Genomic DNA, 22,766 nt, shown 5'->3' with positions numbered 1-22,766 from the left:
TGAAGAAATCAAAGAGAAAATTGTAAAAATACCTAGAAATGACAACAAAAACATGACAACCCAAAACCTACGGGATACAGCAAAAGCAGTTTTAAGAGGAAAGTCTATAGTAATTCAATCCTATCTCAAGAAACAAGAAAAATATCAGATAAACAACCTTATACCTAAAGCAACAACAGAAAAAAGAACAAGCAAAACCCAAAGTCAGTAGAAGAAACCACAAAAATCAAACAGAAAAAATGAAATAGAAAGGAATGAAATAATAGCTTAAATCAATGACACTAAAAGCTGGTTCTTTGAAAAGAAACAAAACTGATAAATTGTTAGCCAGATTCATCAAGAAAAAAAAGGGAGAGGATTCAAGTCAATAAAATTAGAAATGAAAAAGGAGAAATTACAATTAATACCACAGAAATACAAAGATCATAAGAGACTATGGTGGTGGTTTAGTCGCTAAGTCATATCCAACTCTTGTGACCCCATGGACTGTAGCCTGCCAGGCTCCTCTGTCCATGGGATTCTCCCAGCAAGAACACTGGAATGGATTGCCATTTCCTTCTCTGCTGCTGCTGCTAAGTCGCTTCAGTCCTGTCCAACTCTGTGCGACCTCATCGACAGCAGCCCACCAGGTTCCCCCGTCCCTGGGATTCTCCAGGCAAGAACCCTGGAGTGGGTTGCCATTTCCTTCTCCAATGCATGAAAGTGAAAAGTGAAAGTGAAGTCGCTCAGTCATGTCCAACTCTTTGTGACCCCATGGACTGCAGCCTACCAGGCTCCTCCGTCCATAGTATTTTCCAGGCAAGAGTACTGGAGTGGGGTGCCATCGCCTTCTCTGATTTCCTTCTCTATAAGAGACTATCCAAGCAACTATAGGCCAATAAAACAGACAACCTGGAAGAAATGGGCAAATTCTTAGAAAGGTACAATCTCCCAAGACTGAATCAAGAAGAAATAGAAAATTGTTTTAAACAGATCAATTACAAGTAATGAAATTGAAACTCCAATTAAAAATCTTCTGACAAACAAATTCCAGGACCAGATGGCTTCAGAAGCAAATTCTATCAAACATTTAGAGAAGATCTAACACCCACCCTTCTCAAACTCTTTCAAAAAACTGCACAGGAAGGAACACTCCCAAGCTCATCCTACAAGGCCACGATCACCCTGATACCAAAACCAGACAAAAAAAAAGCACAAAATACGAAAATTACAGACAAATATCAGTAATGAACATAAAGGCAAAAATTTTCAACAAAATACTAGCAAACAGCATCCAAGAACACACAAAAAGGATCATACACTATAATCAAGTGGGATTTATCCCAGGGTTCTTCAATACACATAAACCAATCAGCGCAATAACCCATATCAACAAATTAAAGAATAAAAACCATACGATCATTTCAACAGAGACAGAAAAAGCTTTTAACAAAATTCAATATCCATTCATGATAAAATCTCTCCAGAAAATGGGCACAGCAGGAACCTACCTCAACATAATAAAGGCCATATATGACAAACCAACAGCAAATATGCTCAGTGATGAAAAACTAAAAGCATTTCCTCTAACATGAGAAACAGACTTAGTAAGAATGTCCACTCTCACCACTATTATGCAACATAGTTTTGGAAGTCCTAGTTATGAAGAAAAAGAAATAAAAGGAATTCAAACAGGAAGAGAAGACGTAACACTGATACTGTATGTAAATGACACGATACTATACATAGAAAATCCTAAAGATGTCAGTAGAAAGCTACTTTAGCTAATCAATACATTTGGTAAAGTTGCAGGATACAAAATTAATGTACAGAAGCTTCTTGCATTACTATACTCTGACAACAAAAGTTGAGAAAGAAATATCAAGGAAACTCCCATTTACCATTGCAACAAAAAGAATAAAATATCTAAGAATAAGCCTACCTAAGGAGGTAAAAGACCTGTACTCAGAAACTAGTACACATCAGTATATGACACTGATGAAAGAAATCAAAGATGACACAAACAAATAGAGAGAGATACCACACTCTTGGATTAGAAGAATCAATATTGTGAAAATGACTATACCACCCAAAGCAATCTATAGATTCAATGCAATCCCTATCAAATTACCAATGGCATTTTTCACAGAATTAGAACAAAAAATTTTACAATTTATATGGAAATACAAAAGACCCAAAGAGCTGAAGCAATCTTAAGAGAAACAGAGCAGAAGAAATCAGGCTCCCTGACTTCAAACTATACAACACAGCTCCAGTCATCAAGACAGTATGGTACTGACACAAAAACAGAAACGCAGATCAATGAAACAGAACAGAAAACCCAGAGATAAACCCACACACCCATGGTCACCTAATGTATGACAAAAGAGGCAAGAATATACAATGGAGAAAAGACAGCCTTTTCAATAAGTGGTGCTGGGAAAACTGGACAGCTACATGTAAATGGATGAAATCAGAACACTCCCTAACACCATACACAAAAATAAACTCAACGTAGATAAAGACCTAAACTTAAGACTGGATCCTATAAAACTCTTAGAGGAAAAGACAGGAAGAACGCTTATTGACATAAATCACAGCAACACCCTTTTTGACTCACTTCCTTTACTAATGAAAATAAAAACAAAAATAGACAAATAGGACCTAATTAAACTTAAAAGCTTTTGCAAAGAAAAGGAAACCATAAACAAGACAAGAAGACAACCCCCAGAATGGGAGAAAATATTTGTAAATGAAGCAACTGACAAGTGATTAATCTCTAAAATGTACAAACAGCTCACACAGCTCAACATAAAGAAACCGCCCAATCAAAAAACTGGTGGAAGACCTAAATAGATGTTCCTCCAAAGAAAACATACAGATGGCCAAGAGGCATATGAAAAGATGGTCAACATCACTAATTTTTAGAGAAGTGCAGGTCAAAACCACAATGAGGTATCCCCTCACACTTGTCAGAATGGCCTTCATCAAACATCTACAAACAATAAATGCTTGAGAGGGTATGGAGAAAAGGGAAACCTCTTGCACTGGAAATGTAAATTGATACAACCACTATGGAGAGCAGTATGGAGGTTCCTTAAAAACACTGAAAATAGAACTATCAGATGACTCAGCAATCCCACTACTGGGCATATACCCTGAGAAAACCACAGTTTAAAAAGACACATGGCACCCCAATGTTCATTGCAGCACTATTTACAAAAGCCAGGACATGGAAGCAACTTAAGCATCCATCACAGACGAATGGATACAGAACATGTGGGACAGGGGAATTCCCTAGTAGTCCAGTGGTAGGATTCCATGATTCCACTGTAGGGGGCATGGGTTCGATCCCTGCTCAGGGAACTAAAACCCCACACTCCCCGTGGTGTGGCCAAAGAAGAAAGAGAAGACAATGTAGTATATATATACAATGGAATACTACTCAGCCTTAAAAAGAAACAAAACTGAGTCATTTGTAGAGACGTGGATGGACCTAGAATCTGTCACACAAAGTGATGTACGTCAGAAAGAGAAAAACAAATACTGTATATTAACACATATATGTGAAATCTAGCAAAACAGGACAGATGAACCTATCTGCAGGGCAGGAATAGAGATAAAGATGTAGAGAATCTCTGTGGACATGGCGGGGTGGAGGGGGAGTGGGAGTGGGTTGAATTGGGAGATTGAGATTGACATGGATATTGCTTGCGGGAACCTACGGTATAGTGCAGGGACCTCAGTTCAGCGTTCTGTGGTGACCTAGACGGGTGGGATGGGTGGGGGAGGACCAAGACAGAGGGGATATATGCATACATATAGTCAGTTCACCTCATACAGTAGAAACTAATACAACATTTTAAAGCAACTATATCAAAATTTAAAAAAGAAAAAAAACCTCTGAAACCTTGCTCCCTCCACACCCACTTACTGAGTATTATTAAGAGAAAGAAGCATCTGTTTACTTCTAATTTACACGTAACTTTGAGGACATGTCCACAACCACAGCAGATGACAACCAGAAAACAAGGAAACAACAGCATGAGAGGCAGAGAAGAGTAGCAGAGTCCCAGCCTCATCTGCATCAACGCGAGAGGACACAGAAGACACACTCGCTGGGGCCTGGGGATACCTGCAGCTCGGACACTGAGCTGGGACCGCAAGGTTAAGTAGGGAACTATAGCCCACCATCACGGTACGGGGAGGTACCTCTGGGGTGTCGCCCATAAGTATGCCCAGCCACATCTTGGGAGGAAGACAAGGACTCCTCAGCACAGTCCCACACACCAAGCACCTTCCCTGCCCTTGATCCATCTGCTCCAGCATTACCCAGATCCCAGTCCACCAGCAACCCTGCCACCTGTCTTCATCCCTCCTCTGCAGCCTAGATCCTGGCCCTTCCCTTCTTAAATCCCTCCAGTGGATTTCCACCAGAGTTCTGTTGTGTTCAACTTCACGTCATGGGTGAATCTTACCCCTAGAGGCCCCAGCACAGCCTTCTCCCCAAGCCTGAGTATGTGCCCCCAGCGTCACCTCCATCACAGCCTAATCAGCCTACAAAGCCACCCTTCACCTTCCCACCAGGAGAACTCTCAGAAGGAAACATAAATACAAATGAACACAAACCATCAAGTTTTTGAGGAGTTCTAGGAGAAGGCAATGGCGCCCCACTCCAGTACTCTTGCCTGGAAAATCCCATGGATGGAGGAGCCTGGTGGGTTGCAGTCCATGGGGTCGCTGGGAGTCGGACACAACTGAGTGACTTCACTTTCACTTTTTACTTTCATGCATTGGAGAAGGAGATGGCAACCCACTCCAGTGTTCTTGCCTAGAGAATCCCAGGGATGCGGGAGCCTGGTGGGCTGCTGTCTCTGGGGTCGCACAGAGTCGGACACGACTGAAGCGACTTAGCAGCAGCAGCAGCAGCAGCAGGAAGACAGAAATGGATACATTTCAATGAAGAAATCAGAGCTGAAAAAAACACAGCCCAAGACCTCTCAGGTCCTTGATGTCCAGAGGACATCAAGCCAGACTCCAACCAATCCAAAAGAAGAGAAGGGCCCTGGGGTCATGACAAGATTAGCCGGTTAAGGAATTCTATCCCAAGTAGCACTGTACCCATTAGGCATTCTCCCACCCGCCAGGCCCACCTCAATAAACCGTCATCAGACACCCCAGGTACAAGCAGGAGTGAATAGAATCATCATCAACAAAGCAGAGATACACCAAGACTGATTCCAGAAAAACAAGCAATTCAGGCACAAAAGCAACTTCCCCAAAAATCTAGTTCATGTCCTCATAAAAATCCAAGAGCTTGACACAAATAAATAAGAGCAGCTTCTATTTAAATAGGAACAATCAAGGAAGAACTTTTGCAAATTAAAGCTCTGTATTTTAAGAATAAGGTATTCTGTAACCCAATGAAACAGTAAATACAAAAAAGTTACCATTTCACCAAGACAATAACATGGAAACATGTTCTGCTCATCAAAAGCAATACTTTGTTTTAGAAAGTAAGTCACCAACATATTCTCAATAGGTGCTTTTGACATGGAGTTACATCCAGAATATAGATAGAACTCCCACACCTCAACAATAAAGACATGAAAAGAAAAGTCAGAAAAGATGCAGAAAAGGCCGATAAGTACATGAAAATGTGTAAAGCACCATGAGTCACCAGAAAAATGTCAATTAAAAGCACAAGACACCACTTCACACCCACCAGAAGGGCTAAAATAAAAAGATGGATCATTCCAACCACTGGGCATCCGAGAGCAGCTGAGCTCTCCGGGCACACAGCTGTTGGAAACACAAGCTGGTACAAGCCTCAGAGAGCCCTTGGCAGGTTCACCCCTGCTCTAGGTCCAGCTACTCCCCTTCAACTTTGTTGCTGTTGTTCAGCTGCTAAGTTATGCCCAACTCTGCAACCCTATGAACTATAGCCCATCAGGCTCCTCTGTCCATGAGATTTCCCCCACAAGAATACGGCAATGGGTTGCCATTTCCTTCTCCAGGGATCTTCCCAGACCAGGGATCGAACCTGCGTCTCCTGCATTGGCAAGTAGATTCTTTACCGCTGAGCCCCCAGGGAAGCCCAGCTCCACTCCTAATATCTCCTGAACTCCAGAGAAGGCAAAACTCACACATGGGGTTGAAATCAGAGCAAGGGCTTGCCTCTTGGGTGAAGGGCAATGCAGAAGCTGCAAACCTGGCGGGGGTGGGGGGAGGTGAAGGATGGGGGGGTAGTGGTGGGGGATGAGGGCGTGACAGAAACATTCTACACTGTAACTGAAGACAAAGGTTACACCTTCCCACGCATATGTCAAAGCTCATCATGTATACACTTGAGATCTGTGTTTCATTATATGTAAGTTATACCTCAATTTTTCAAATGTAAAAAGTAAAATGAAAGCATCACAAAGCCAAATAGATAAAGAGAAGAAAAACATCTAGAGACACGAAAGAACCAGCTGGAAGTCCTAACAACACGGAACAGGAGGAGAGAACAGGTATCAGGAAAGAAGACGATAGCAGAGTAACATTTCCCCAAGCTAAAAGGAGAACTATTTAGAATAAAAGCATACGCCACGGCCGAATCAATGAGAAACGACCCACCTCCAGTCTCATTCCAGAAAAAATCAGATTCCCAAGGGCTGAGAGCAAGTCCTACCTCCCAAGGAACACCCAGACAGGCACCCAGTCTCACTGGTAATACTGGCAGCATCCTCAAAATGCCGACTCAAACCTGCAATTCTGTCACCTGCCAAAGGGACATCAAACCATGAGGCCCAAAGACTTATTCTCAGACACTTGAGAACCCAGAGGTTACTTCACAGCACCCCAGGTGAAACAGCTACTGGAAGCGTTTCTGCAAAGCAGAGAACACAAAAGGGAACTCGGTGAAGCCCCGCTGGCCTACAAGGGGTGACTGAACTTGGCTGCACCCTGTGACAGAAGCCTGAAAGGACACGGGGTGCAACACTGTACCACTCCCAGACCCAGCAGCCATTTGGGCAAAGACACTTCAGTTACTAAACCATCTAATGGTCTAGTCATTTATTCTAAAGCAAACTCACAGGATTACTTACAATAAAAATTGTTTTTGCCAGTATTTCAGCATCAACCAACAGTAAAGCAAAAGATTTCATTTTAGTGCAGAGCAAAAGGTTCATGTTATAAATAACCTAACTAACAACACTGAGAGGGAGAGGAAAGTGCCCTGCATATGCTACAGTTTTGATTTTCAGATGCTAGCTAAACATGGTAAAGCCAAGACTCAAGTATGACACAAAAGTCAGATCTTTAACAACAGCGCCACTTGGAGCTGGACTGGGTGTGGAAGTGGGAGGGAGCCGACCTTATTTTATGTTCTAAGCCACTGGGCTATTTTTAACTAGGTGACACACTGCTCGAAAATTTAAAAGGTCAGCTGGCATGTCCTCAGAGCACTGTCCAGAGCTGCCTGCAGTATGCTGCCCAGCGTCCCTTCTCTCAGAGCTGGCTGGGGTCCTTTCCAGTTTGTTGATTGCTGGCTGGCCCCATCAGCTCAGTGACTCCATGAAGGCAGGACCACCACAGTGACTGACGCATTATCACTGTTTGTGGAGTGATTTCATTCTTTGATGTGCTGGGGGCTCAAGTCATAAGTCAGGGTAGGAAGAACGCACATAATCTCTTTGAGACCCCCAAATCCTGCCAGAGTCAGGTTGTTCTGGAGATCTGATGTTGAGGAGGTGGGCTCTGGCTGGTCACATAGTATCGCTACGGGACAGCTCACCCCCACCACACAAGAAGGTGAGGTCTCTTAGACCAGCCTCTCTGCCACCAGATCCCTGGTGGAGGGTAAATTATTGGTAAATAATTTATTGGGTAAGGATGGTCAAAGTCAACCAGATGATAAAGGATAAATCCATTCTGGGACAATGCCAGCCCTTTTCTCCTACAGGAAAAAGGTCCAGCCAGTCACGGATGGCACCCCCTGAATAGGGTAGGGGCAGGGAGAAGAGATGGCCAAGGTGGTCAGAGGAAGAAATCCCCGGATCTAATAGGCCCTCCCAGCCACCAAGGGGTCACCAGATCTGCCCAACATCACACGAGTGAGAGCTGAAATCATCAGACCCAGAGGGTCACCCTGGCTGTTCTCAGGGGATTCTGCAACCATCTCCTTTCTCCATGCAAAGCCAACCAACCCCATGAGGAGCAGAGCTGCCTGGCAACCCTGAGTCCAGACAGGGAAAGGCAGGATCCACACACACAATACAGACAGGGGACACGAGCAGCTGGGAGAGTGTCAAGAACAGCCAGAGTCCTAGGGTTAGCAATCTGGACCTCTCTTCAACCCCATCTGGTCATAAAACAAAGTGTCAAGGGTCTTTGTTGAGAACAGTCCCATGCACAGAGAGTCACCTGAGGACAGGGGATCCAGGAACAGAGTGGGCCCAAGGGCGGGGGTCACTGGCCCTGCACAGTGCTCTGCACACTCTAGGCCCTGGACACCACTGGTGGGAAGAGCCTTCTCGAGTCTAGAGGACCTGACCCAGGCTCAAGCTGCTGCGGAGCTGGCCCATTCCTCACCACTCTCTCACCGTAAAACAGAGAGAAGGCACAGGGTCTCGGGTCCAAGGAGTGGGACACAGGGAGTAGAGACGTCAGTGGAGAAGAGGACACTGCTCTGTCCCTGACTCCTACTTCAGGCAAGGATCCCTGCACCTTGCTCAGTCAACCAATGGTCACTGAGGCTCTAGGCATGCAGGAAAAGCCGTGGACAACCTCAGGTTCAGCAGGGATGGCAGGCAACAGAAACTACACTGCACCAAAATCAGAGCAAAGGGATAGTTGGGTGTGCCAGCTGCAGGCACCAAGAGACAGAGAACATTCCCAATGGCCTGGGGAGAAAGCCGCCCCCACCTATCCAGGGCACTGGCAGGGCAGGGATTCCAGGAGGAAGCATCCTATATGAGGGTGTGAGGTCCCAGAAGAGTGGGCTGACTGTGCTTTACAACCCACCACAGGGGCTGGTGGCTGCAGGTGTTGGCTCTGCCCCAAGGCAGGTGGCTCAGTGGGGCTGTCCTGACCTCTCTCAAGAGCTACGCTCCACCTGGGCAGCAAAGGAGAGCCCTGGACAGACAGTAATATCACACACATTGGGCTGTGACCTGTTCCCTCTAATATTTACTGTATTTACTTCTTTTAAACTCAAGTGCTCTCTTCAGCTGAATCTAAGCAAAAAAATACACAAGCTCACAGAAAAGGGAGGGATGTTTTTTCCTAAATCATTTCCAAACAAAGGCATCAAATAGTGTGTACTCTAGAGTATGAGCTCACACCTTTCCACTCTTTGATCAAAGAATACAGTTTTCCTTTGCTTCTGAAGAAATACAAGATAAACTAAACTGAACTAAAATAAAGGCACCATTACTGAAATGAAAAGTCCTCCCACTGCTACCATAAGATGGAATCCCACTTCTCAGGAAGTACAGACCCAACATAAAGGGTCCATGGAGTCTCAGAATAAGGAAGATCCCACTGGGCACGGGCTGAGAGTAAAATCTCAGCGGACAGACAGGTCAGGGAGGTCTGGACACTCCAACACTCACACTTTCTTTGAAATGGGTGCCAGTAAGCTTATAATTGCTGAGAAGGAAGCGTGAACATCACCATCCAGCCTCTCACTGCCTTTGTAAACAATACTGTCTTCTCCGGGGTGGGGGGAGGTTTAGGTACACAAATGACTCAAAATTAGAGTCTCTAAGGGCCTTTGCTCTTTTAAGGCCACCCAGGCCACTGCCCTTCCCACAAAAGGCAGAGCCACCAGTGGCCAGCCTCACCAGGCCCCGTTCCTTCTGCCACCTACAGAAGGACTATGTAAAACGAGGTGCCCTCACCACACGCAAACTGGGATACAACTATGTCACAAGTTTAACGAGCTGTAAAGGACGTCATCTGCAGCACACTCGAAACAGTGTCATTATTTTAACGCTCTATGAAATGGTTCCCATGGAACTTCATAGTATCCCAGCTATATCATAAAAATACACCAGTAAAAGCATCTCTAATACAGTTCAGATTCTTATTTTCACTCCACAGACCTAATATAATACAGGTTTTTCCTAAAAGCCTTTATTGATCACCTGACCACGCTTCTCTGTCACAAAATGATGCATATTGGAATTTAGGATTTTTATTTCCTATGGTCATGTAACTTTGAGGTCCAAACATGTTTCTTATGCACCAAGTTATTACTATGAAACAGTAGTGCATAGTTGATCAAACAGATAACAAATGTGACTGAACATGCATTTTTTACTGAGCCGGGTGGAGCCTTTTCCCTACCATTTCACATATTCTCCATGACTGAATCTTAATTATCACTCGATTGAGGCTGAGCCAGCATCAGTTCTTTCACCTCTGGCTCTAATCAGCCAGCAGATGGGGTGAGGGAGCAGTTACGGGCCCAGCACAGAGCAGTTCTTCAGGACCAGCTGGCAGCCCCATCAGGCCCGCCTTCATTTCTGTGAACATAGCAGAGTGTGTCAGCCCCTCCCCAGACCCTCACTGGGGTCTACTGTCACTTTTTACTCTGGGTAGGGCTAGAGGTGAGGTCTGGTGGGGGGTAGGAGGGTACAGGAGATGGCCCCTTTCTACCCTTTAGGAAGCCCTTATTCCAGGCATGAACACAGTGGGTCAGTTTTGAGACGGCTCTTTATATTGGGCACTCCTGGGGTGGAGGCCTCTGCCCCATGCCCCACCCCAGGCTCAGGGTCATGGGCAGGCTACACCCTACCCCAGGCCTGCTCATCCTCCTCACCACAGGACAGGCAGGGCCACAGTGAAACTGGCAGGAGCTGTCACGACTTAGTAAGGACAGGTGGAGACAAGGAGCCAAACAGGGAAGAGGACCAGACACGGGGTGGGGATCATCTCAGAGAGCAGACAGGCTGCAGGGTGGAGGGAGGGGCGTTGAGGACAGCACTTGATCAGAGACAGAGCCCACTGGCATCCTCAAGGGCAGGAGCTCGCCGGGCAGGCCCCGGCCCCTTTGCAGGATCCAATCCCAAGCCCTCCAGTCCATAAAATCTTTCATGGGACCTCCCTGGTGGCTCAGCCAGTAAAGCATCTGCCTGCAATGCAGGAGACCTGGGTTAGATCCCTGAGTCAGGAAGATCCCCTGGAGAAGGAAATGGCAATCCACTCCAGTACTCTTGCCTGAAAAATTCTATGGACTGAGGAGCCTGGTAGACTACCCACAGGGTCGCAATGAGTTGGACACAACTGAGCGAATTCACTTCACCTCACTTCAGGCCTCACACAGGCCACAGACAGACCTGACCCAGCCCTGCAGATAGTTTCAGATTATGACAGATGGTCATGGCCAAGACACACTTCCTCCTATCACAGCCGCCTTGAGCAGGTCTCCCTGGCAAGTCCTGGGGAGTCAGCCCTCACGGTCTAGCTCGCCCCTCCTGGCCGAGCCATGGTGTCTTAACTATACAGTTGTGGTCTCGCCACACCTCATTCCTCTCCATACAAAGGGGAAGGATGGAGGTCTTATGCAGGTGGCACCACAAGCTCAGGTCTGTTCTCTCCTGGAAACAGGCAGACAAGAGAGAACAGAGTAATGGAGTAACCCTGGTACCCTGGGCCAGAGCAGTGGGCCATCCATTGTGGTGTGAAATGCAAATAGGAGGTTAGTGAGCAGGGGTGCTAGCACCCGGCCCGTGCCAATCCCACTGGCCACTCCCTGGCCCTGCCCTAGCTCCCCCTCTACCCTTCAAGCAGGGGAAGTCATCTGAGGTGGCCCCAAGGCCCAGCAGGCAGAAGCTCGGGAGCAGTCACTCACTGTACGTGGCCATACCACGTGCCTGGTTTCTAGGAAGGGCCAGCTCTAGCCCAGGCCACATCCGCACAGAAACACCTAAAGATAGATGTGGACGCACCACGGACAAAGGTCAGTTGAGGTGAGTATCTCACCGAGGACAGTGCCTATGCAAGAAGTGGGACAGGACGGCAAACACCGCAGCAAACGCCAGGGCCAAGCTGCTGACTGGTCACTCCTTTGGGGCCTCCTCATTAGCCCCATTTCCTATAAAGGATCTTCCTGCGGCTGGGGCACCCTGCTGTAACAGCAGGGTCCATGGTCCTGTATCAATCTGCTGAATGCTATGGACACTCCCCCAGAAAACAGACCCTCCCCCACATACCTCCAAGCCCAGGAACACCTAGACCTGCAGCTCTGACTGATCACAGAAGCAGAAAGGAGGGAGAACCCAATGCTTCGTACTACGGAAGGTCCCATCCAGCCAAGTCCTCTAAGCCCCACCCCACAAAAAATGTGGCCCAGACTCACTCCACTGCTATCCAGAGGCCCTGGGCAGTCCAAGTAATCTAACCATCAGAGGTAAGATGACCACATGGGCCAGGTGGCAGACTGATGGCCGCAGGTTAGTGTCTGCTGAGTGAACATGCTCCCAGGCCTGAACATACATGGTGTCCCTCTGGGCCAGGCACTCTGCACCAGGATATAGGGTGTGGGGGGGAAGCAGGGTGGGGGGAGAGCTGGTGTCCCCTCTGGGCCAGACGCTGTACCAGGATACCAGGATGCAGGTCAGGAAGCTGGAGATGTCCCTCTGGGTCAGGTGATGCACCAGAATGCAAGGTGGAAGGAGGCATTGTCAGATGGACAATGCAGGGGATCAAGAAAACAAAGGACCACAGACAGAGGCTCAGGGCTCTCTGGGGTGAAAGAAAGGCTAGTGGCTCCCATCTGTCCCCGTCCTGTGAACCAACTCCTTGGTTCCTCCTCAAGACGGCAGCAAGAGCCCTGGGGCCTCAACGAAAACAAGAGAGCAGGCACAAAGGGCACATGCATGTGAAATGGGCAATAAGCCGGGTCTGCTCCTCTGAAGAGAAGGGAACCCCACACTCAGCCACATCCTCCTCTAGAGTCGTGTGGCCTAAGACAATAGCTATGAGTCACATGTGGCTATGAATACGTGACATGAGGCTAGTGCAAACTGAGATGCTATCTAAACCTAAGATACACGCTAGATTTCTAAGACATAGCATTTTTAAAAGTAATTTTTGAGTCTGGTTAATAATCTCATTTTAATTACAGCTGACCCTCGAACAATATGGGGGTTATGGTCGATGATCCTCTACACAGTTGGAAATCCACATTCACATTTACAGTGGGCCCTCCATACTCACGGTCTGCATAATCTGCATCTACAGATTGAACCGACCACAGATCATATAATACTGTCACATGTATTTACCGGAATAAAAAATCCACATAGTAAGTGGGCCCATGCAGTTCAAACCCACATTGTTCAAAGGTCAACTATACATGTTAAAAAGATATTTTTGATATATTAAGCTAAGGAAAATACATTATTAAAGTTAACTCTACTTGTTCTTTCTATACTTTAAAAGTGGCTTTTAAACTATGTATTACATATACGGTTCACAATAAATTTCTACAGGACCAGTGCTGCTCTCGGAGAAGGCAACAGCACCCCACTCCAGCACTCTTGCCTGGAAAATCCCATGGATGGAGGAGCCTGGTGGGCTGCAGTCCATGGGGTCATGAAGAGTCAGGCACGACTGAGCAACTTCACTTTCACTTTTCACTTTCATGCACTGGAGAAGGAAATGGCAACTCAGTCCAGTGTTCCTGCCTGGAGAATCCCAGGGACGGGGGAGCCTGGTGGGCTGCTATCTATGGGGTCGCACAGTCGGACACGACTGAAGTGACTTAGCAGCAGCAGCAGTGCCGCTCTACCTTAGAGCATCGGCACTACCACCACAGACTAGACACTGAAGGGCTTGGCAGAGCTGCAGCAGTGTGACAGGGTCTGCTGAGGCAGAGAGGCCTCAGTGAACACCCAGGCTTCAGTCTAGTCTCCCCAGAAGTGCTAAGTGCTAGGAACATGGATAAAAGGGAAGAGAGCAGCCCTCACAAAGGGTGAAGCTCCATTTTGAATCAGCTTAATTCCAGACTCGATTAATATGATCTCCTCTTATTCTAACTGCCTCTGGGAACAAAAGTAAATCTTCTCTAGAGAAAGACAAAATCACCTACAGCCTCCCTCAAATATCTCCGTAAGTTTTCATCACATCCATCAGAAATGGCCAGGCAGACTAGGAGACAAGGCCAAACGATAGAAAATCAAGAGCGAAAACAATGACAACAGCCAAAAAAGACAGTGACAATGAGCTCCAGGACTCAAATATTATAGTTGTTAGACACAGACATTAAAATCCTGATTAGTGTGGTCAAGAAAACAGATAGTGAGACCGATAATTTCACCAGAACCAAAATCTACGGAATAGAAATCAGATGGAATCTAAAACTAAGAAATGAAAATGGAAACTCAATATACAAGTTTAACAGCAGATTAGACATGGCTAAAGACTGGATCAAAAAACTAGAAGACAGGGGTGTACAAAATATACAGACTGAAAACATGGAGACAAATGCATAGACAATACAGGAAAGAGGATTTTTAAAAACTCATAGAACACAGTGAAAAGGTCCAACCTTTTCATAAAAGGGATACTGGAACAAGAGGGCATAAAGAATGGAACAAAAGCAATGTGTCTAAAATAACAGCCCAAAGTTTTCTAAAACTGAAACAAGACATCTAGACATAGATTCAGTAAGTACTATAGACCTTAATCACGTTAAATATAAGGAAAATCACCCACGGGCACACTGCAGCCAAATAAAACTCCTACAAAACAAACACACAGGAAAATATTAGACACAATATCACCAAAGGCAGGCAGGGGTAGGTAGATACAGTGCAATGTTCTAAGACCCCTGCTTTCCGTGCCCAGGATGCGGTCAAAGTTCTAGTTCATTGTTGTTCAGTTGCTAAATCATGTTCAACTCTTTGCGACCCTATGGACTGTAGCACGCCAGGCTTCCCTGTCTTCCACTACCTCCCGGAGCCTGCTCAAAGTCATGTCCATTGAGTCAGTGATGTCATCCAACCATCTCATCCTCTGTTGTCCCATTCTCCTCCTGCCTTCAATCTTTCCCAGCATCAGGGTCTTTTCTAATGAGTCGGCTCTTTGCATTAGGTGGCCAAAGTATTGGAGCTTCAGTTTCAGCAACAGTTCTTCCAATGAATATTCAGGGTCGATTTTCTTTAGGATTGACTGGTTTTATCTCCTTGCTGTCCAAGGGACTCTCAAGAGTCTTCTCCAGCACCACAGTTCAAAAGTATCAATCTTTTGGCACTCAGCCTTGATAGTCCTACTCTCATATCTGTACATGACTACTGGAAAAACCATAGCTTTGACTATACCAACTTCTGTCAGCAAAGTGACGTCTGTTTCTTAACGCTGTCTAGGTTTGCCATATCTTTTCTTCCAAGAAGTAAACGTCTTTTAATTTCATGGCTGCAGTCACCGTTCACAATGATTTTGGCACCCAAGAAAAGAAAGTCTGTCACTGTTTCCATTTTTTTTCCATCTATTTGCTTGAAGTGATGGGACCAGATGCCATGAACGCTGAGTTTTAAGTCAGCTTTTTCACTGTCCTCTTTCACTTTCATCAAGAGGCTCTTTAGTTCCTCTTCACTTTCTGCCATAGGGGTGGTGTCATCTGCATATCTGAGGTTGTTGATATTTCTCCTGACAATCTTGATTCCAGCCTGTGATTCATCCACCAAGCATTTTGCATGATATACTCTGCATAGAAGTTAAATAAGCAGGGTGACAATATACAGCCTTGACATACTCCTTTCCCAATTTGGAACCAGTCAGTTGTTCCATGTATAGTTCTTTTTTTTTTTTTTTTTTTAATTATTTATTTGGCTGTGCGGGTCTTAGTTGCAGCATGTGGGATCTAGTTCCCTGACCAGGGATTGAACCTGTGCCCTCTCCATTGGCAGCACAGAGTCTTAGTCACTGGACCACCAGGGAAGTCCCCCATGTATAGTTCTAACTGTTTCTTTTTGACCTGCATACAGGTTTCTCAGGAGACAGGTGAGGTGGTCTGGTATTCCCATCTCTTTAAGACTTTACCATAGTTCGTTGTGAGCCACAGTCAAAGGTTTTAGCATAGTCAATGAAGCAGAAGTAGATGTTCCTCTGGAATTCCCTTGTTTTCTCTATGACCCAACGGATGTTGGCAGTTTGATCTCTGCTTCCTCTGCCTTTTCTAAATCCAGATTGTACATCTGGAAGTTCTTGGTTCACATACTGTTGAAGCCTAGCTTGAAGGATTTTGAGCATTACATGGCTAGCGTGTGAAATGAGCACAATTGTGCAGTAGTTTGAACATTCTTTGGCATGCCCTTCTTTGAGATTGGAATGAAAACTGAGCTTTTCCAGTCCCACAGCCACTGCTGAGTTTTCCAAATTTGCTGACATGTTCAGTGCAACACTTTATAGCATCATCCTTTAGGATTTTAAATAGCTCAGCTGGAATTCCATCACCTCCACTAGCTTTGTTCATAGTAATGCTTCCTAAGGCCCACTTGACTTCACACTCCAGTATATCTGGCTCTAGGTGAGTAACCACACCATTGTGGTTATCCAGGTCATTAAAACTATTTTGATACAGTTCTTCTGTGTATTCTTGATACCTCTTCTTAATCTCTTCTGATTCTGTTAGGTTCTTACTGTTTCTGTTCTTTATAGAAAAACCATAGATTTGATTAATAGACCTTTGTTGGAAAAGTGATGTCTCTGCTTTTCAATACACTGTCTAGGTTTGTTATAACTTTTCTTCCAAGGAGCAAGTATCTTTTAATTTCATGGCTGCAGGCACTGTCCGCAATTATTTTGGAGCCCGAGAAAATAAAGTCTGTCAATGTTTCCACTTTTTCCCCTTCTATTTGCCATAAAGTGATGGCACTGTACGTCATGATCTTAGTTTTTTTAATGTTGAGTTTCGAGCCAGCTTTTTCACTCTCCTCTTTTACCTTCATCGAGAGGCTCTTTAGTTCCTTTTCACGTTCTGCATATCTGAGGCTGTTGATATTTTCTCCTGACAATCTTGATTCCTCCTGTGTTTCATCCAGCCCAGCATTTCACATGATAAATTCTGCATAGATGTTACATAAGCAGGGTGACAATATACAGCCTTGGTGTACTCCTTTCCCAATTTAAAATCAGTCAGTTACTCCATGTATGGTTCTAACTGTTGCTTTTTGACCACATACAGGTTTCTCAGGAGACAGGTAAGGTGCCTTAATCTCTAGTTGGACTACTAAAAAACTTAGGAAAGAATGCATGAGAAACTTTCTAAGTACAAAATCTAAACTGCTCAAAGCCTAGAGAGCTAAGATTGGTTCATCCAATTACAAGGCATACACACCTGAAACCACAGCTCAGTTGTTAAAATTCCCACTGTGTGGATACACAAGTATGTAATGAAATAATGACCGAAAATTGCAAATACACAGCCAAATGAAGTAAAATGAAACAACCAGTGAAATAAGCACACCACCCCAATTACCCTGCTCTTTGTCACCATTCATCCTGCCCTCTTCAGTTATGCAGCCCTACCACCCAGGTTTCCCCAGGGCATGCCTACAAATGGCAACATCTTTGTGACCCCAATCACCTATAGGATGATGGTACAATCTTCCCAAGATAGAAAAGAATCCCAAATCCAATGGAGAGCTAGTATTCAGTGGGGCTCCCTTCTGCAGGAGGGTTTGCTCCCCAGGAGATGGTAAAGCCACCTCCCCGTTGCACGATTGAGACCTACAGATGCCAGGCCTGGCACCTCGCAGGGGCTGCTCTGCCTCCATCTGCTATATCTCACCTCGGACAGTTAGGAATGACTCCTGAGGCCAGGAGCAAACTCTGAGTTCTGACACCCTGAGAACTCAGGGTCGGAAGAACCAGTGTCAGGGAGTCTCTCTCCTGTCACTAACACCCTGATGGGTGAAGAAATACCTCCACCTCCTCCATACCTCTCTCCCTGAAGCAAACACTTACCAATAGCCATGCCCTGCTGGACAGCCACACACTGAGCTAAGGTGACCCTAAGACAAGACCTCTGCCTTTGCTGTTCAGCCCCATAAGCCCTGTAAGTCGGTGCTGCCCCATTTTACAGAAGAGGAAGCTGAGGCTCAGAGAAGCCCAACACCTCCACAAGCAGCAGGTCAGAACATGATGCTCAGCCACCCTGGCTACCACTCCCTTCAGGTGTGTGCAGGCTCCTGAGGACATGGTTGAACACGGGCGAAGCATGACTGCAGAAGACAGGCAGATCTCAGAGTGGGGGGAACACATCACTCCAATGAGGAGCCTTGAAAGAACCCAGGACCCCCACACAAGCAAAGAGCAGGGCGAATTCCCGAAGCTCACCCTTCAGCTCCCCACCCCCAGGCCTCTCGGCAGATAACCAAGTCCCTCACATACCCTCTGCCAGACAGCCTGCCCCAGTCAGCACCCACACTGTGGCAGGGACCACAGCCATCAGCACAGGCCCCAGGATCATGCGGCACCTGCACCCCCCACCCACCTTCCCGTACTAATAAACCCAATCATCTTTCCCATCCCAGCTACACTCACTCCAGAGTCTTCTAACCATAGCCCTGTGAACATAAACAGCTCCACCTCACCCACAGCCCCAGTTGTCCTCAAATCCACAGGCAGGGGCATCACAATGTAGAGAGATGGCCGGGAGAGGGTGGAATGCCACTCTCCATCAGGGACAGTGCCTGGAGCAATCAGCACGTCAGCCACCTGGCCATGGGGCCCGCCCACCCTGCCACATGGTCAGAGCCCTGACTCTCCCCAACTCCACTATTCACACAACGCAACTCCCCTTCCCACTGGAGACCAGGGCATTGACCAAGTGACAGTGCTCTTCAGTGACCTTCGGCACACCACTCCTCAGGCCAATGCGGCTCCTCCCTGGCTGTGCCTCAAGGCACCCACAACTCCCTAGGACAGGGCCAGGACTCAGGCACTGTGTGACCCACACGAACCAGCCCCATCAGCCTCCTAGCTACTGACACGGGGAACCCTCTTGTGTGGTCTGGCTGCGCAGGAAATGCCTAAGACAGGTGTAGATACTCGGCCAGTGTAAACCACAGGACACAGTCAACTCACTCACTCGCAGCCTCCTCTACCAGGGTCACCATCATCTCGAAACTCTTTGCAGCCATCCCCCTTCCCACCCTTGACCCAGGAGGAAGCCAGGGGCAGGGGGTGCAGCGGGGCACACCGTTTGAGGCCACTGGGCAATGGTGACTCCCAATGCTCACAGTACCCTCACTGACTGCCAGAGGCCACACAGACATACACCCAGCTCCCAGCAACGCAGCATTGGTTCCCTCTGCCAGGCATAGCTGTCTCCTCTGAGCTGCTCCTCCTCAGCAACGCTCCTCAACCCACCGTCTGAGCAGCCGGGGAAGTGCTGAGCGCAGCCTGACTGCACGTGTGTGAACGCACACACACAGAAGGACACGGGCAGGGGCACGTTCCCACCCTCGGACCGCAGACAGGAGTCAGGTGTCTCTTCCCTACAAAAAGCTACTTCCTCTACTGTATTTACAATATTTCTCAGAGAATACAGCATAAGAGGGCGGCAGATAATGGTAACACTAAAACTTCATTTGCAGTTGTTCACACTGTCCAGCAGGCACCGCAACCCAGAAATGCACCCACAGCCTGTGAGTCCTGCAGAATCCACCTGGGATTCTCAGCCTTGTTCTCCTCCAAAGGGAAACCATCCAAAACCACAATGCCTCTGTGTGTGTGTGTGTGTGTGTGTGTGTGTGTGTGTGTGTGCAAAACCACAATGCCTGTCTGTGTGTGTGTGTGTGTGTGTGTGTGTGTGTGTGTGTGTGTCTGGAATTCTTCACTGGATGGTTATTTATAATTCTGAGAAATAACCGGACATCCCAGGACAGGCCTGGCGGCAGTGACTCAGATCATGTGGTCTACAGGGCAGTTATAATCCCCAACTACCAAGAAAAGTGGTGAGACAGCCAAGGGTGAAAAGCACCATGGGGGGACTTAATAAAATTCACATGGTGAGAACAAAACGACCAGTGAGAACGGGGCGCGGTGGGGGGGGCCGGGGGGAGGGGCTGAGTTCAGGGAGGAGGCCATAGGGACTTTTCTCTTCCTTCCTTCTGTTTCCCCCCACTCTCTGCAATCTGCTAAACTTCACGAAACTAAACACAAAAAGCACTCGCCAGCTACATCCCCGGATCATGTTCTGGGCAGCAGCAATGCTTACTGCAAGGCTATTTTCCTCCCCAGGGTGAGGTTACCATGGCGTTTATTTCAAGTGCTCCCTTTGGCATCTGTTCTATAAATGGCTTTGGGTTTGCCCCAAACACACTCATTGGAGACAGAATTCCTGATTCTGTAAAACCCACAAACCCTGAATGCTTCTTCCTGTTGAGCTCCATCTCCTCTGGGGGGCAGATGGACCAGTCCAATCCTCCCGTGTGTGCACTGAGCACTTACTGTGTATTGATTAATGGGAAATGCAACCTTCTGCACGGGTTGGGGGGGAACTGGCAGATATTGCCTGTCAATGATGGTAGCTAAGGTCCCTCCAGAGATCTGGGCAGGTCTAACCCCTCAGGTCTGTACTTGAGAGCTTATCCAAAACTGAGAGATAAAGTATAGGAACCTCCTGATAATAATTTGGGGTGGGATGAGGTTTATTAGTCTACTTTCTGACGTATATGGAATTTCCATGATGATAGATCAGAAATAGCAGCTGGGTTGTCTGGCCCTCAGTCAGCACCAGTACCCTTGACTCTGACTTGGATGCCCTGTCATGACCCTTGCAGGAAACCTGGCCAGGCGTGGGCATTATGAGCAATGCCATGGCCCCCTGCAAGCTGCCATCATGCCAACGTGGAGGATCAGGGAGCAGCTCTTAGTCACCCTGGGGTGCAGCACACCCAGCCACCTCCTCAACAATGAAACCCATGAGAGGGGGTTGGACTCCCTCCCAGAGAGGCCACAGCTCCCCACCAATGGCAGCAGATGCATTGTGGGCCACCCTCAGTGACAGTCCCCCAAGGACAAACCAGCACACATCAACCCCAGCACTGGCTCATGGGAAAACCTGTCCATTCCGTCATCCATCTGGCTGCCAGCCCCCCTGCTGACTCAGTAAAGGACACTGGAAACCCACGGCCCCCAGCCACATGCCAGGGTGTGCCTGGGCCAGACGGGGCAGATCCCATGCCCCTGGGGTCTCCCAGGCATCCCACTGGCACTCCCAGTAAGGAGCAAAGCTGTGTCGGGGCAGGTGCCATATGTGTGGGTCACCTCTACTCGCAGCGGCCAAGACTAGAGCAAAAGAAGGGTACAGTCCCAACCCGCAAAGAAATAAGGGGGCTCCCACACACTAGGGGAGGGCTTCCCTGATAGCTCAGTTGGTAAAGAATCTGCCTGCAGTGCGGTTCGATTCCTGTGTTGGGAAGGTTCCCTGGAGAGGGAATGGCCACCCACTCCAATATTCTGGCCTAGAGAATTCCACAGACTATATAGTCTATGGAGTCACAAAGAGTCGGACACGACGAAGCAACTCTCACTTTCACACACTAGGGGAGGAAGCTGAGCCCAGATATTTTGCCATCCGTGGGTCTTGGGGGGACAGGAAGACGTCTCAGAAGGAGATGTCTAGCCAAGGTGCTCAAGACCACCCTGATGGCATCAGTACCCCCAGCCTGTAAAATGGAACCCAGGCAGCATCATGGGAACTTACAGCGTTAGGCTCCAGGGCCAGCACTAGGTTGGCTGGTGCCCAAAAGGCCAATGCCCTGCATGCTCCCAGTGAGCTATTATTGTGACTACTAGCTCAGGCCCAAGGCCTCGAGGCTTCGGTAAGACCACTCCTCAAGTCCAGGCTTACCCCGCTGGTTTCTCCTGCTGTCCAGAGTCACTGCCCCGAACCTCTAGTACAATCTGTGATCCCATGATCTACATCCCCAGAGGCTGCTCAAAGGAGCCATCATCTCTGACTGGGTCTACAGAATCCCCTAGGGAAGGGCCTGCATCTACACAAGGCGGCTCTTGAGACCGGCGCCCCTCCCAGTGCAAAGGCTTCCTTGAACACTGCCCCCGGCTCTGTCTATGTAGTGCTCACTCAAAGAGGAAAAGTCAAACCAAAAATAAAATAAATATCTCTCTGCAGTGCCAAAAATACCTCCCCATGGGATGAGGAGGCAGGCAGTGGCTTCCACAGCAGCAACTGTTGCTATGGATACAGAGCTCCTGTTAAGCAGGGGGTGGGGACAGAGATGGGGGAGGGGGTCTTTTGGGGGAGGGGAGTACAGAGATGAGATTGCAGAGAGATGGTGGGGTACAGACAGTGCCAGCAGCAGGCAGGAGAGAAGGCTGGTCAGCTGGAAGGAAGCACCTGGCCAACCCTGGCCCTCATGCCTCCCATCATTGGTAAAGCTGATCTGCAAATACAGACTTTGGGGAGGGAGGTCACTAAACAATAATATTTGTACCAGAATGGAGGGGGGAAAACAGGATCTCCCACAAATGCAAACACTTTTCTGATTTAAGCACAGTCTAACATATTTCCCCAGAGAGCCTTGATTCCTACTATTCACTGACTCCTTTACCTCCTACGGGCTGAATTTACTCTTGGCCGGTAGGGAGCAGCAGGACAGCCCTCCAGGAGGGAGTCCGAGGGAATGGCCACAGGACAGCTAGCTGTGTCCTCTCCTGCAATCCCTCTCCCTGCCATGGAGACCCCAGCCCTGGGAGGTCCCATCTGGCAGGTAAGGTCCACTCGACTCTCTGGCCACAGGACATACGCAGCTCTGTGACAC

The 22,766-nt window shown here is 47.5% G+C and overlaps 1 protein-coding gene across 1 annotated transcript in view; it reads right to left on the bottom strand.

Annotated features, from left to right (window-relative positions):
• Nucleotides 1-22,766, bottom strand: part of WNK2 (WNK lysine deficient protein kinase 2) — a 147,834-nt gene that overhangs the window by 107,383 nt on the left and 17,685 nt on the right. The gene's annotated exons all lie outside the window — the stretch shown is intronic.

The sequence above is a fragment of the Budorcas taxicolor genome, chromosome 8 (assembly GCF_023091745.1).
Source record: "Budorcas taxicolor isolate Tak-1 chromosome 8, Takin1.1, whole genome shotgun sequence".
Classification (NCBI taxonomy): Eukaryota; Metazoa; Chordata; class Mammalia; order Artiodactyla; family Bovidae; genus Budorcas; species Budorcas taxicolor.
The sequence above is the reverse complement of the archived record's forward strand: the minus strand, read 5'-3'. Positions and strand labels throughout refer to the sequence as shown.